This window comes from Dromiciops gliroides, chromosome 1 (genome assembly GCF_019393635.1).
Source record: "Dromiciops gliroides isolate mDroGli1 chromosome 1, mDroGli1.pri, whole genome shotgun sequence".
Lineage (NCBI taxonomy): Eukaryota > Metazoa > Chordata > Mammalia > Microbiotheria > Microbiotheriidae > Dromiciops > Dromiciops gliroides.
The window spans coordinates 413,166,223-413,180,319 of NC_057861.1; positions in this window are offsets into that span (position 1 = coordinate 413,166,223).

Genomic DNA, 14,097 nt, shown 5'->3' on the forward strand with positions numbered 1-14,097 from the left:
AGAGGGAAAAGGAAAGAGGCCCAGGACAGAGCTCTGGGGGATGTTTACTTTTATAGGTATGACCTGGATGAAGATTCAGCAAAAGAGACTGAGAAGGAGCCATCAGACAGATAGGAAGAGAATGAAGAAAAAACTATGTTCTGGGAATCTAGAGAGAAGAGGGTGATCAACAGTGTTGAAGATTGGAGATGAGGATTGAAAAAAGGCCATTGGATCTGTCAATTAAGAGAGAATCAGTAGGGGCGGCTAGGTGGCGCAGTGGATAAAGCACTGGCCCTGGATTCAGGAGTACCTGAGTTCAAATCCGGCCTCAGACACTTGACACTTACTAGCTGTGTGACCCTGGGCAAGTCACTTAACCCCCATTGCCCTGCAAAAACAAAACCAAAAACCAAACCAAACCAAAACAAAACAAAACAAAAAAAGAGAGAATCAGTAACTTTGAAGAGAACAATTTCCATTGAGTGATGAAGTCAGAAGCCCAACTCCAGAGTTATAAGAAGAACAAGAGGAAAGGGAGGCATCAATTATAAACCATGCCTTTTCAAGGAGTTTAGTCATAAAAGGGAGAAGAGATATGGGATGATAGTTATTTGGCATGGATGGATTAAGTGAGGGTTTTTTGAAGACTAGAATGAGGAAAATTGACAATTATAGATCGGGAAAGAACTTTGAGGGGAATTGGGCCATGTGACATAATGAAAAGAGATTGGGGAAAAAAAAAGAGATTGGGATTTACAATCAGAGAACCTGGATTTCAATCCTCAGCCCATAGTTGTCTGAGTATAAAGAAAAAAAAAAAGGCAGAAAGGAATAAAGTTCAGGGTCACTACATTTATATAATTGATGGATTGTTGAGTCAGCCCTGCATAATTAAGTTTTCACAATGAATAGAAAGGCACTAAATAGGATCAATTTTTATAAAGGCTTGTGTCCCTTTGTACCAAAGGAAGAATGAGTTTATTTTTTTCATGAAAAAGATAGTAATTTGACATGCTTTTTAAATGAAATTAGGTTTTCAATAATAAATGGAAATTTGTACTAGCTTTAAGAAAACATCCCATTTATTTTACTCCCTAAGGATGCGTCCAGAGACAGCTTGACAACTCATTATCTTTCTGGTGTGATGCTCCAAGGGCATTGACCCTTTTGTGTATAATATTAGTTCAATTAGTACTGGTCTTCATGTTTCCCCCTTGGAAGTTCCATAGCTAATGATTAGCTACCAGGATGTCAAAGAAGTCATTTATCTAGCAGCCTCCCAGAGCAACTTTTATAAAGCCTTATGTGTCAGCACTTGTTAAACTGCTTGTTGAAGTGTGGGAAATTTGAGCTTCTGAAACATCACCAGTAGGTGGGCCATTACAGTAATTTATGGGGAAGTGTCTAATTTTGAGAAGTGATAACTTTTACTATAAATCATTACATCTCCCTGTGATAGAAGTTTCATTTCCCTTCACCAGTTCTTAAATAGGCTGGCTAGGAATGAATGAATGTTAACTACATTTGACTACAGTGGTAATTTACAATCAACTCTTCATCCCTTGAGCTAATGGCAAGGACCCTGTGGCAGATCCATTCCATTACTCAACAAGACAAATATTCATTAAAGTACCTACTATGTTTAGGACATTGTGCCAGGCATAGGCAATTAAAAAAATGACAGTGGATATTTAGCTATGTACTACAATATAGTCATTATAAGCTTTCTCCTCTTGCAGTGGAATTATGGTCTGAAAAAATCATTTTTCTTTAGCTGAGCTTGGTGGTTCTCTGACTTACTTATCCAGTGCTAACCTCTCTTCTAATCCCAGATTCCTATCTCCTATCCCTATATCAAACTTGGAGATATCTTTTTTTAATTAATAAAGTATTTTATTTTTTTCCCATTACATGTAAAGATAGTTCTCAACTTTTGTTTATACAAGCTTTCCAATTTCAGATTTTTCTCCCTCCCTCCCCTCCCTCCCCCCTCCCCTAGACAGCAGGTAATCTGATATAGGTTATATATACACATAATAACATTAATCCTATTTCTGCATTAGTCATGTTATAAGAGAAAAATCAGAGCAATGATGAAAAACCTCAAAATAGAAAAAACAGCACCAAAACCAAAAGAAATAGTATGGTTCATTCAGCATCTATACTCCACAGTTCTTTTTTTTCTTGGATTTGGAGATCCTCTTCCATCATGAATTCCCTGGAACTCTTCTGTACCATTGCATTGGTAAGAAGAATATAGTCCATCACAGTAGATCAACACTCAATGTTGATGATACTGTGTACAATGTTCTTCTGGTTCTGCTCATCTCACTCATCATCAGCCCACGCAAGACCCTCCAGGTTTTTCTGAACTCCTCCTGCTCATCATTTCTTATAGCACAATAGTATTCCATTGTATTGATATACCACAACTTGAAACTTAGAGATATCTTAAATTCAACTCATCTTTCTTCCCAAACCCTTTTCCCTTCTGAACTTCCTTATTACTGTGGAGGGTACCACCATCCTTCCAGTGCCTCAGGTTTCCAACCTAGGTGTCATCCTTGATTCCTCACTCTCACCACCCATATCCAATGTATTAACAAGGCTTATTGATCTTTCCTTTGTAACCTATTTCAGATATTCACTCTTCTCTCCTTTGACACCACCGCCACCCTGGTGCTGACCCTCATATCTGGACTACTGTAATAGTCTAGAAACAGAGGTCTGATCACATCATCTCCCAGTGGTTTCCTTTTACCTCCAGGATCAGATGTAAAATCCTCTCTCATTCAAAGCCCTTCACAACCTGGCTCTCTCCTACTTTTCCAGTACTCTTTCTTTCCTCTTTCCTCCTTCCTCCCCTGAAGTACACTGGGATCCAGCAGCACTGGCCTTCTGGCTAGTCCTCTAACCAACCACTACACCTCTAGACCAGGAATCTGAACCGACTGTTCCCTGTGCTTGGAACACTCTCCCTCATTTCTGTCTCCTTTCTTTCCTGGCTTCCTTCAAATCCCAAATCCTTCAAGTCTAAAATCTTATCTTCTGTAAGAAGACTTTCTTGATCCCCCTTAATGCTAGTGCATTCCCTCTATTGGTTTTCTCCAATCTATCCTGTGTTTATCTTGTTTGTATGTGGTTGTTTGCATGTTGTTGTCTCCTACATCACACTGTGAGTTTCTTGAAAGCAGACTGTCTTTTGCCTTTCTTTGTATTCCTAGTGCTTAGCATGATGCTTAGCTTGTAGTAGGTGACTAATAAATGCTTATTGACAGTAGTAATTTTGTGTTTTAATAGCTGTTAGCTAGGGTAGGGTGGCACTGGTGGTAAGGAAAATAAGGAAAAAAAGAAATTTATATGATAACTTTATTATATATTTAGAAGGAATAGCAAGTTGTAAATAATTTCTACTTTCATGTGCAATTATCTTTTTATTATATCATATTCTGGAAATGCCTATTTTATTCCATAAATTAAAAATAAAAAGATATATGAAATGGCTAGTTGAAAGCAGATTATATAATTAATCATATATTGGACACCACTAATTTGGGTCCTTTTAACACTTTAAATAGTATTTTATTTTTTCCAATTACATGTAAAGACAATTTTCAACATTCATTTTTTATGATTTTGAGTTCCAAATTTTTCTCCTTCCCTTCTGTGGCAAGTATAATTATATGTGGTCACCTTATTTCTGTCCCAAGTTTCGGGAAAATTAGTGGGGGTTTATCATATATTTGTTACTTAGAAATTAGAGGCTACTGTGCCAATTTGGGGAATTAAGCATTTATTTATTTATTTATTTATTAATGTATGAGGTATTTTATTTTTTCCGTTACATGTAAAGAAATTAAGCATTTATTAAAGCATATTAAATATTAGTAAAGGGAGTACACATGGCTCTGAAAGATAGGAAAGCCTAGTCAGGAAAGAGAAGAGAGAGAAAAGAGAAAATGGGGAACCCTAGTGGGCTGCATCTGCTCTCACCAAGTTCCCACACCCAAAGAGCAAGTGTCTGTGTAAACTTGCTGCGGGCAGTAGCAAAGCCCGCCGATATACATCATTCAGAGCTGATTGGCTAGCATCATTGAAATCTATTGGTTCACTGGATTTGAGGGTGGTTTTGGGGCAGTCGTGCTGATGTCAGAGCCCAGAGAACAGATTCTCTGGCAGGACCAAGTGTTTCAGGGGCATGTGGTTTTGAGTGAGGTAACTTCCTGACTCTGGGCTGACCTTAAGAAAGGTCAGGCCAGGCTCTCTCAGTGAGGCCCTCTGGAAGTGCCAAAGCCCCTATTATTAATAATTTTCTCACAACCCCTCCTCTGTTTCATTAAGAAACAGGGTTTCCTTAAATGAAGCAATGAATATGACCAAATACTTATAAAGGAGTTCTATGATGACTAACAATATAAGGGAAATGAAAAGAGAGAAAAGAAATTGAGTGACACATTGACAAAAACTAAAGGAGGTAGTCCCCTTTAGGAGGTGGATATTACAAATGGTGTATGCAATAGAAAAAGGAAAACAGGAAAATGTCCATTTAAGTTTTTGAAAGTCTTACCTCAGATGGTTCTTGGGGTGTCATTTGTGTATAGCTTTGGATTCTGGCCATGGTCTTAGGTGTGGTTGTAGAGTTTAAGTCTTTCAGGTGTGGATGGAATTTGGAATCAGGTACCCGGGGAACACTGGGGATTGCCTGGTTGTCCATGCTGCTGCAAGGTTTCCTACAAAATTGATCCTAACACAACTTTAAATGCTTTTCCAATAACCAGATCAAACTATAATCCCCTCCTGTGGAGAATAAACTGAGAATGTAATATAAAAATTGTCATATTAATTCCAGTTATATTAACTTCTAATAAAAGTGGATGTCTCCTTAAGTTACTTGCAAAAGAGTCCATAAGTTATACTGGTATACCCTTCTTTAATACAGAGCTAAGACATTTGTGATATTAATTAAGAAAAGGATTTATATCCTAGTTTCAATACTTTTTGCTGTCATGTGCTTAATTATCCTCATGCCATTATGAGAAAGAATCTAATATAACTGATAACGGATGCCAAAGTCAAATTCAACATTGTGTTTATCATGACACCTGAGATAATTATGGGGTTACCATAAAAGAATAGAGAAGTAAGGGAAATGAATGTTGCCAGACCTCATGGCTCTGCCGACAGCCTGTGCAATATGTGGAGGGGAAACTGAATCAGGCTTAATCAGATGCATGGGATTGAGATGTGCATGTCACTTCCTTCTCTCCATTCTCCCCAAGATGGCAAGCAATCTAATATAGGTTAAACGTGCAACAATAAAAAAAATTTCCACATTAGTCATGTTGGGACATCACTAATTTGTGGTTGGGGACAGTATGACTTGAGCTAAAATTTGCCTTTGGACTAGCTTTGAAGAATGAGATTGTTATTCAAATTGAAGCAATAATGAGTCATATTTTATCGGTAAGGCCAACCTGGCAGGACCTCTATTTGAAGGTTCAGCCCTTCTCTTTGCTGCCCCCAACTTCTTTCTGCATCATCCTCTTGCTTTCTGTTTCATCCTCTCCTTCCATCTCTCTGCATATGCTTTAAAGTCTCATTCTCGTAAGCACTTCAAGTTTGTCTCCTTATGGATTGCACCATGATCCCAAATTGCTGATCCCTTTTCCCTTTTAGCAGTACACTCCACTCCTCAGTTTCCTATCTGAGCTAGCTGTTAGAAAAGCAATTTGATTAAACAAATTCACACTAATAGCTTGGCTTAATGTGTTACCTCTCCAGGGGACATTTTAAAACAGGGCATCTATTAACCCAAAGAAATAAATCTCTAATGGTAGAATTGTGACAGGCCAGGTGGGAAATGTTTTTGGTTGGGTCTGCTTTTCTTAGAACTGCTCAGATCTATTCTTTTTTTTTTTTTTTTTTTTTTTTTTTGTGTTGCAATTGGGGTTAAGTGACTTGCCCAAGGTCACACAGCTAGTAAGTGTTAAGTGTTTGAGGCTAGATTTGAACTCAGGTACTCCTGATTCCAGGGCCGGTGCTCTATCCACTGTGCCACCTAGCTGCCCCAGATCTATTCTTGTAGGACATTCACTACCCAATCTGCTTATACGAGGCTGGCTCTGAGTATTTAGTAATATGTTAGGAGTTAAGTTAAATAATTGTGTGGGCTTGAAAGGACAAAGCAATGCATATATGTGTGTGTATCTTAGATAAACTGTCTTGATCTTTAAAAAAACAACATACAAGTCAATCCAAATTAGCAAAGCTTTTCTTTTTACTGTTAGTTTCTTCAATTTGCAGTCAAGATATTAATAAAACCATAAAGTAAAATAGAGCATTTTCCTATGACACATACCATTTGAGGACTCATGTACCATGAGGCAAAAGAGAAGTGTGGGCTCAGGGCAACAGTTCTCAAACTTTTTGGTCTCAGGACCCCTTTACTCTCTTAAAAATGATGGTGAAAAAAATGACGGTGGATTCCTCCCAAAACCTTTTGTTCAAGAAATGATGAGCTGGTTGATTTTAGAAAAACATGCATGAAGTAATGAAGGGTGAAATGAGCAGAACCAAGAGAATGTTGTATACAGTAACAGCAAAATTGTTTTAAGAACAACTTTGAGTGACTTAGTCATTTTTGACTATTATAAATACTCAAATTAAAAATAAAATATTTTTAAAAAAAGGAAACTAAGGTTTACAGATGAGCAGTGGCTTGTCCACATCCACAAAGCTCAGTTGTTCATGGCAAAGCTAAGATTTGATAGAATTCCTAGTTTAGTATCTTCCTTGTACATTGCACTACTAATTGCTTTTCTTTTTTTGAAAAAAATATTTTATTTTTAATTTATCGAATAAAACAAGCATTTCCATAAGATAATATAATAAAAAAGATGATTGCACCTGAAACTGCAAATCTATTATGTACAACTTTTTATTCTTTTAGAATATGCAACAAAGTTATGTAAATTTCTTTTTTTTCCCTTCCTCCCACTTGCCCTAGAGATGGTCACCATTAGACACAAATAGGGGTGTGTACACACAATATATGTATATACACACACACACATGTATATACATTTATGTGTATACACATATGTATATGCACACACATGCATATACATACACATACACACATGTGATTCACAATATACACATACATACACACATATGTTATTATTCTAGACATACTTTTATTTATCAGTTCTTTCTCTGGATGCAGATAGAGTCTTTCTTCATATGTCCTTTATAGTTATTTTATTTTCAAAAATAGAGAAATCCTAAGGTTACTAGGTTCTTTAATTTTCCCTTTCCTTGTGATCTTATATGCTTATTTATTACAGTGGATGTATATACTAGGTGTTTAGTCAATATTTGTTTATGAAATATTAATTATGGAAAATGTTGTTTACTAAGAGTAGTGGCTTGAATCCAGTGTGAGTGGAAGTATTTTTTTTTCTCTGAGTGTACTTTGGCATAAATTCTCTGCTACATTTTCTTTTTATTCTTTCCCTTCTCCCTTTAGTCAAGTGATATCTATCTTTCTCATGGCATGAGGAATAAAATGGAGAATGGGAAAATGAATGAATTTCTCCTTTTGATTTTAGACTTGTACTAGGCACACACACACAAATCAGTGGAACTATAAGCCTGGAAATGATACCAAAAAGCCATCTAGTCTATCTTCCACCTATGACAAGACCATATCTGAATTGGCATTGTTACAACTGGATAGTGTACTAATGGACATATTGTTTGAAAGTAGGTCAGAGGTACCCGTGACAATCAAAATGCTAGTGTTTGTCCCAAAGTAGAATGATGCCAGCCTGTACCTATAGGCATATTGGGTTGACCATTTGATGGACATTTTCATCTGGTATCCCACTTTGATTAACATTTAGTATACTTAAAATGGAACTTCTCATTACTTTTCAAATTTAGCTCATCATTTGTAGTTTTAATCTGCCAAATTCAAACTTTCAAAAGTCTGTCTTACTTTTCTTCCTCCCTTCCCCCCTTCACCTCTGTTTGCCTCTTTGCAGATTTGAACTCAGGTCCTCTTGAATCCAGGGCCAGTGACTTATCCACTGCGCCACCTAGCTGCCCTCATAGAACCTTTCTTAATAGAGTTTGAAATGCTTGGCAGATGTGAATCCTTTAAATAATGAAAAATCATTGTGATGAGGAAGGATAGTACCCACCCCAGTTTTTTTTAAAATGAGGAAATGGGGTCATAAACAGGTGAAATGACTTGTTCAGGATAACCATTGTGTTGCCAGCAGGGCCAGATATAGTCTTTTTGGGGGGGGGGCAGGGCAATGAGGATTAAGTGACTTGCCCAGGGTAAGTAAGTGTCAAGTGTCTGAGTCCTGATTTGAACTCAGTCCTCCTGAATCCAGGGCTGGTGCTTTATCCATTGCACCACCTAGCTGCCCCCAGATATAGTCTTAATACTGTTAGAGTATGTTCTGCAAAGTTCCCTCCCTCAATACTACTGGAGTATTCATAATGGTAAATTATTTCATCCTGAAACAACACAACTTTCAAAGAATCAATTTTATCTTCAACAACCCTTAAAGCAATGGAGAGACATATGATGTGGATTGGTATAGGCTGTAGCCTATTATCTTGATGATTTATACCCCAAATCAGCCAAATGATACTTAGGAACTCTGTGGTCAGGTAAGGAGGTGGGCTGGTCATATAGTGAGAGTATAGAATAATAGCTGGACAGCTAAAAGGTGGTACTGGTCTCAACAGAATGGCAGAGGTGCTAGAGTAAGTCGTCTGGTACCCTGAGTTCATCCTTATGGGAGAACATGGACAAGAGTTACAGAGAATGAGATGGTGTGGTTCCTATCTACACTGGTGGAGGGAGTGCCTGTATCAGTGCCGTCACAAATCCATTGAAGTATAAGGGCACTGGGATAGTAGGTCAGTGGCCTTGGTGTAACATACCTATGTAACATAAGATACTGAATTATATACTTGAATATAGCAAGTACTTGGAAACACATTTTAGCCTATAGCTGTATCATTTCTTCTTGCTCAGTCATTTTGAGGAAGGAAACATGGAAGAAGAAAGGGAACACATATTTTTCAAACACTTACTATTTGCAAGGCACTTTATGAATATTATCTCATTTGATCCTCACAACAACTCTGTGAAAGTAGGTGCTATTATGATCCCCACTTTTATAGTCAAGGAAACTGAGGAAGTCAGAGGTTAAGTGACTTGCTCAGGGTCACAGAGCTAATTAGTGTTTGAGGCTGGATTTCAACTCAGGTCTTCCAGACTCCAGCTCAGCGATCTCCACTGCACTATTTAGCTGCCAAGGAAGGGCCCAGATGAAACATCCTTCTTTCTCTTGAATTTGCCACCAGGCCTCAGCTAACTTTTCTCTTTGCCCTTCTCCCATTGGTAAGTTCTTCATGGAACCTTTATTTTGAGAAAGAATGAAGTCCAGCTATCCTTCTTTCTTTTTCTTTTTCTTTTTTTTGGTGAGGCATTGGGGTTAAGTGACTTGTTCAAAGTCACACAGCTAGTAAGTGTCAAGTGTCTGAGGCCAGATTTGAACTCAGGTCCTCTTGACTCCAGGGCTGGTGCTTTATTCACTGCACCACCTAGCTGCCCCCTATCCTTCATTCTTTAGATTCCTCACCCCCTTCAACTCCCTTTTACATGTTCTCTTTTCTGATTAGAATGCAAGATCCTTGGGAACAAGGACAATCTTTTCCCCTTGCATTTGTGTCCATAAAGTTTTGCACAGTGATTGACACAGAGTAAACACTGAGTAAATGCTCAGTGACTCATTCTGATGGAAATTATAAATGTTCAGTGGGCAATTGGAATCAGTGACCAACAGCATTAAGTTCCTCCTATATCCTGTGCCAGGTTTGGAAGAAACAAAATGAATCTTATCGTATTTTGTATTGCAACATGCTACAAAAGTGAGACCTAAATTGGAGAAATTTTCATGCTACTGGAGATACCATATATTCACATATAAGGAAACTTAGTATATATTATATAAGTGAAAACCACGGGGATTTGGGAGAGGTTCACTAGCAGCAAGGGAGAATCACTAAAGGACTCTTGAAGGAACTGGCACTTGAACCAAATCCTGAAGGGAGCTAGGGGTTCCAAGAGACAGGTGAGGAGGGCCCAGAAGACATAGCTACTCCCCAGACTGGATAACCATCCCCTGACTAACCAGAATTAAAAGTATATTGTGGGGGCAGCTAGGTGGCGCAGTGGATAGAGCACTGACCCTAGAGTCAGGAGTACCTGAGTTCAAATCTGGCCTCAGACACTTAACACTTACTAGCTGTGTGACCCCGGGTAAGTCACTTAATCCCAATTGCCTCACTAAAAAAAAAAAAGTATATTGTGGCACAGTACATTAGTGCTCTCTTCACTGTTGTGGACCATAAATATAATTATAATTCATATTTACATGGGGTTTTCCTTTATAAAGCGCTCTATTTAGAATAACCTAATGTAGTAAATAGTATGAACATCATTATCTCCGCTATACAGATGAAGAAGCTAAGACTCAGGGACCTGATTTGACTTGTCCACAGCTATTAGTAGTTGGAAACAGGGTATGAACCCAAATTTTCTGACTGTAAGTCTAGCACTCCCTCCATTAAATTATGCTCCAACATTTGTTCTAGGAAATGGGAAAAGAAAATAAATAATAAATACATGAATGAATAAAACTGTTGAGCCTTCCTTTAGTCCACTCTTGGTCAAGGTTAGGAGTGGATTTCAGCAGGACCTTTGGATATTGGGGCCCAGTCAAGTAGATTTCACACAGGTTATGGGGTGAGGGTAGGGAAGAACATTGAAATGGGAGCAAACAGATGTCACTTGTCAAGGACACAAGTCTCCAAACTGAAAAGGTCAAATATTAATTATGTCTGAAGTAGCTAAAAGGTTGGTGGGTTTTGGGTGGTTGTTCCTAGCAATGGATAGTCCAGAGGTAGTCAATATTTTTTTCCCCTTTTTTTGGCAGGGCAATGAGGGGTAAGTGACTTGAACAGGGTCACACAGCTAGTAAATGTCAAGTGTCTGAGGCTGGATTTGAACTCAGGTCCTCCTGAATCCAGGGCCTGTGCTTTATCTACTGTACCACCTAACTGCCTCCAGAGGTAGTCAGTATTAAGTGACCAAAGAGAAATCTGGCTTTCCACCAAGATGACAACTGAATCTAGAATGGCAAGAGGAAAGGCAGGTTCTTTGGGCCGGAGATCAAAGACTTGGTACTTGGTGCATCACTGCGTTTAGGGAGATCAGGAATATGACAATTTGTTAGACTTGCTATATTTTCTGAGTACTTTTGACTTTTTAAGCCGGCTATGTCTGAACAGGCCTCACCCTTCACCTTCCTATGAGTCACCTTTGGTTGGAGAACTCCTGCTGTTTCCACCCTCATTAACTGATCCAGAAACCACAAAGTCTACACAGTTGAGAGAGTGGTGCCCCAGGCTTGTACGATTAACACTACTATAAATACTTGCATGTTTCTTTAATGAATTTATAGAGCTTGAGGCATAGTTATCCATAGGGAGACATTGTGTGCCTGGGATAACTTGGGGACCTCACTTTGGTCCAGGGTGGTCCTGGGAAATAGAGTTTAGCTCCTGGGCTTACCAATGAGACATCTGACATCCAAAGTTAACGTTTTATGAAAGGGCCAAGACAAGCCATCTTTCATTCTCTGGACTTTCCTACTTTCCTCTCCTGCCTTAGTCTCAAGTCTTCTAAGGTGATCTTGGCTTCATCAGGGTGCTCCTGATATCAATCTTCTGAGATACTTCTAGTTGGGTGATTCCTAGACTGTCCCCAGACTCCTTGGCAACTTTGGATCTGGACTGGACTCCAGAGATATAGGCAGCAGAAACCTTGACTTTTCTGGAATGGTCCAAATATTAAAGCCTTGTGACATGGGCATAAGACAGATGGGTGCTCTGGCAGAGGGTGCCAGCCTTTTGCAGAATGTTAGCACACAGATTTACCCAGTTGGTTTGTCAGGAGCATTTACTGAATACCTACTATTCAACAAAATGGCAGATTGTACCTAGCCCTGAGGATTTGGAGAAAAGGATGCAGAGATGGAAAATCAAAACACTTCAAATCCTTTTGTGATGACCAGACTGCCTCTTATGAAAAACATTGTGATAAAAATCATTTCCCTTTATGTATCACATTTCATTTTTTGGAAAGAGAATTTTGAAGAACAAGAACATTTCTCAGAGGATTATCAACTTCTTCCTGCTTAAGTTCTCCACAAAGTAGTTTTCCAGTTTGTAATTGTTTCAGTAAAAGACCAATTAAGGTCACAGTTTTAGGTGGAGAGGAAAGGAAAGGAAAGAATGACTCTTAAAGGGAAACAAAGTTATTGTTCCTCAAAGATCGATGTTATCCATGTGACAAGGAACCAAAAATCTTGGCTTAGGTGCAGCCTCGCTTCAGTGGTGACCATGGTGTTTATGACATCATAATGAGATTTAGTAAAATTAATTAGGCAAGCAATCAGGGAGCTTTAATTCTAGCTCTTTCTCTAGCCATGCAATCTTGACCAAGTCACATAACATCTATGGGTCTATATTCCCTCCTATGTAAAATAAGGGTTCAATACCAGATTCTGTCTAAGATCCTTTCTAGCTCTAAAGGCCCATGATTTAAGTAGTTACAAATTTAAGAATGCTAAGGAAATTGGAGGAACCCCAAACATAAAACAGAAATCCCATAGGCTTCTTTGGTATACTGTGCAAGCAGAGTGGCACAATAGAAATCTCATCCTTAGTAGGAGGTAGGAAGGTTGTGATGTGGTTGGTTCTGCTAATCCTTTGATGCTCGGCTTTTAGAGCAGAGTGGTTCTGCTCTTGGGCAGGTAAGGAAAGAAAAGATGAAAGTACAAGTGTATTTCACTAAGCTTCCCTACCATTCTATTATACCAGGATGTGAATGGCTGTTTGGAGAACCAAGCTGTTCAAGTCATGAAGCAGCAATAGAAATCAAGGGTTTTGTAATTTGTGAGCAACAGTATCTTGGGGGGAGACAAGGAAGATATCAGTTTGTTCCATTTGGCATTCTGTGGATGCCTTTGAATTTTTAAGTCAGCTGGGCATGATTGGGTCTCCCTTTCCAGCCTTCTTATATCTCTCATCAGACTTAAGTATATATAAGAAGGCAGCATTTAAGACAGAAAATAGCTTCAGGCAGTGAGAACTCTGGCGGAAAAGAATGGATGTGACTATGGATTCAGGAGAGAAGCAGCCTTGCTAGGTAGGAGTTAAGCTGCAGGTCAGAAGTAGGCTTAAGGAGGCCAGTTAAGGAACACATCCTTCAGAGATGCTGAGGGGAGTAGCATGAGGCATGAGGACTCCAGGAGAATACAGGGGGCATTGGGCTCTGAGCAATGGAGGCATGAGTTGCCTTGGCAACATACAAGTGTCTCTTACGTGTATGCCTCACTACCACTGAGACTGTACAGACTGTATAGTAAGATTGTACGATTGTACCTGATGTTTGCATTGATTCTGTGTGCATTTGAGGGAGAGTGTGTCTAACGGTTTTTGGAAGGAAAGTTTTATGGTTACTGTTTTTACTATGCCACCTTAGCAAATGTCTTTGCTTTGAGCTCCTTGTGTCTATTGACTGATATCAAAAAGGTAAGCTAAAAGTGGAGTTCAAGAGCTATAGTTTTAGGAATGTGAACCCACAGAAGTATCCTAGAACTTTGAGAATACTCACCCCCTAGGGACCCAACCTGAAAATCTGTGAGTGCCCAGTTAGGTGAGGTAGTCCATATGGATTGCTACAATTTAACTGAATTAGGATCAATGAATTGGAATATATATAGGGAGAGAGATTTCTGATGAAAATTCAGACCTACTTTCCAGCACTAAACCTCTCCACAAATAGAATGGACTGCCTTAGGAGGGGGATAAGCTTTCTGACATGGAAGTGTTTAGACTCATCAAGCATGGTGTAGAGAGGTTGGATTAGGTCTGAGGTTACTTTTAAATCTAATATTCAATGATTTTATGATGGAGAAAGGACTGAAACTGATCTCCAGGTCCCCCCGACCCCCAAGAAATCCA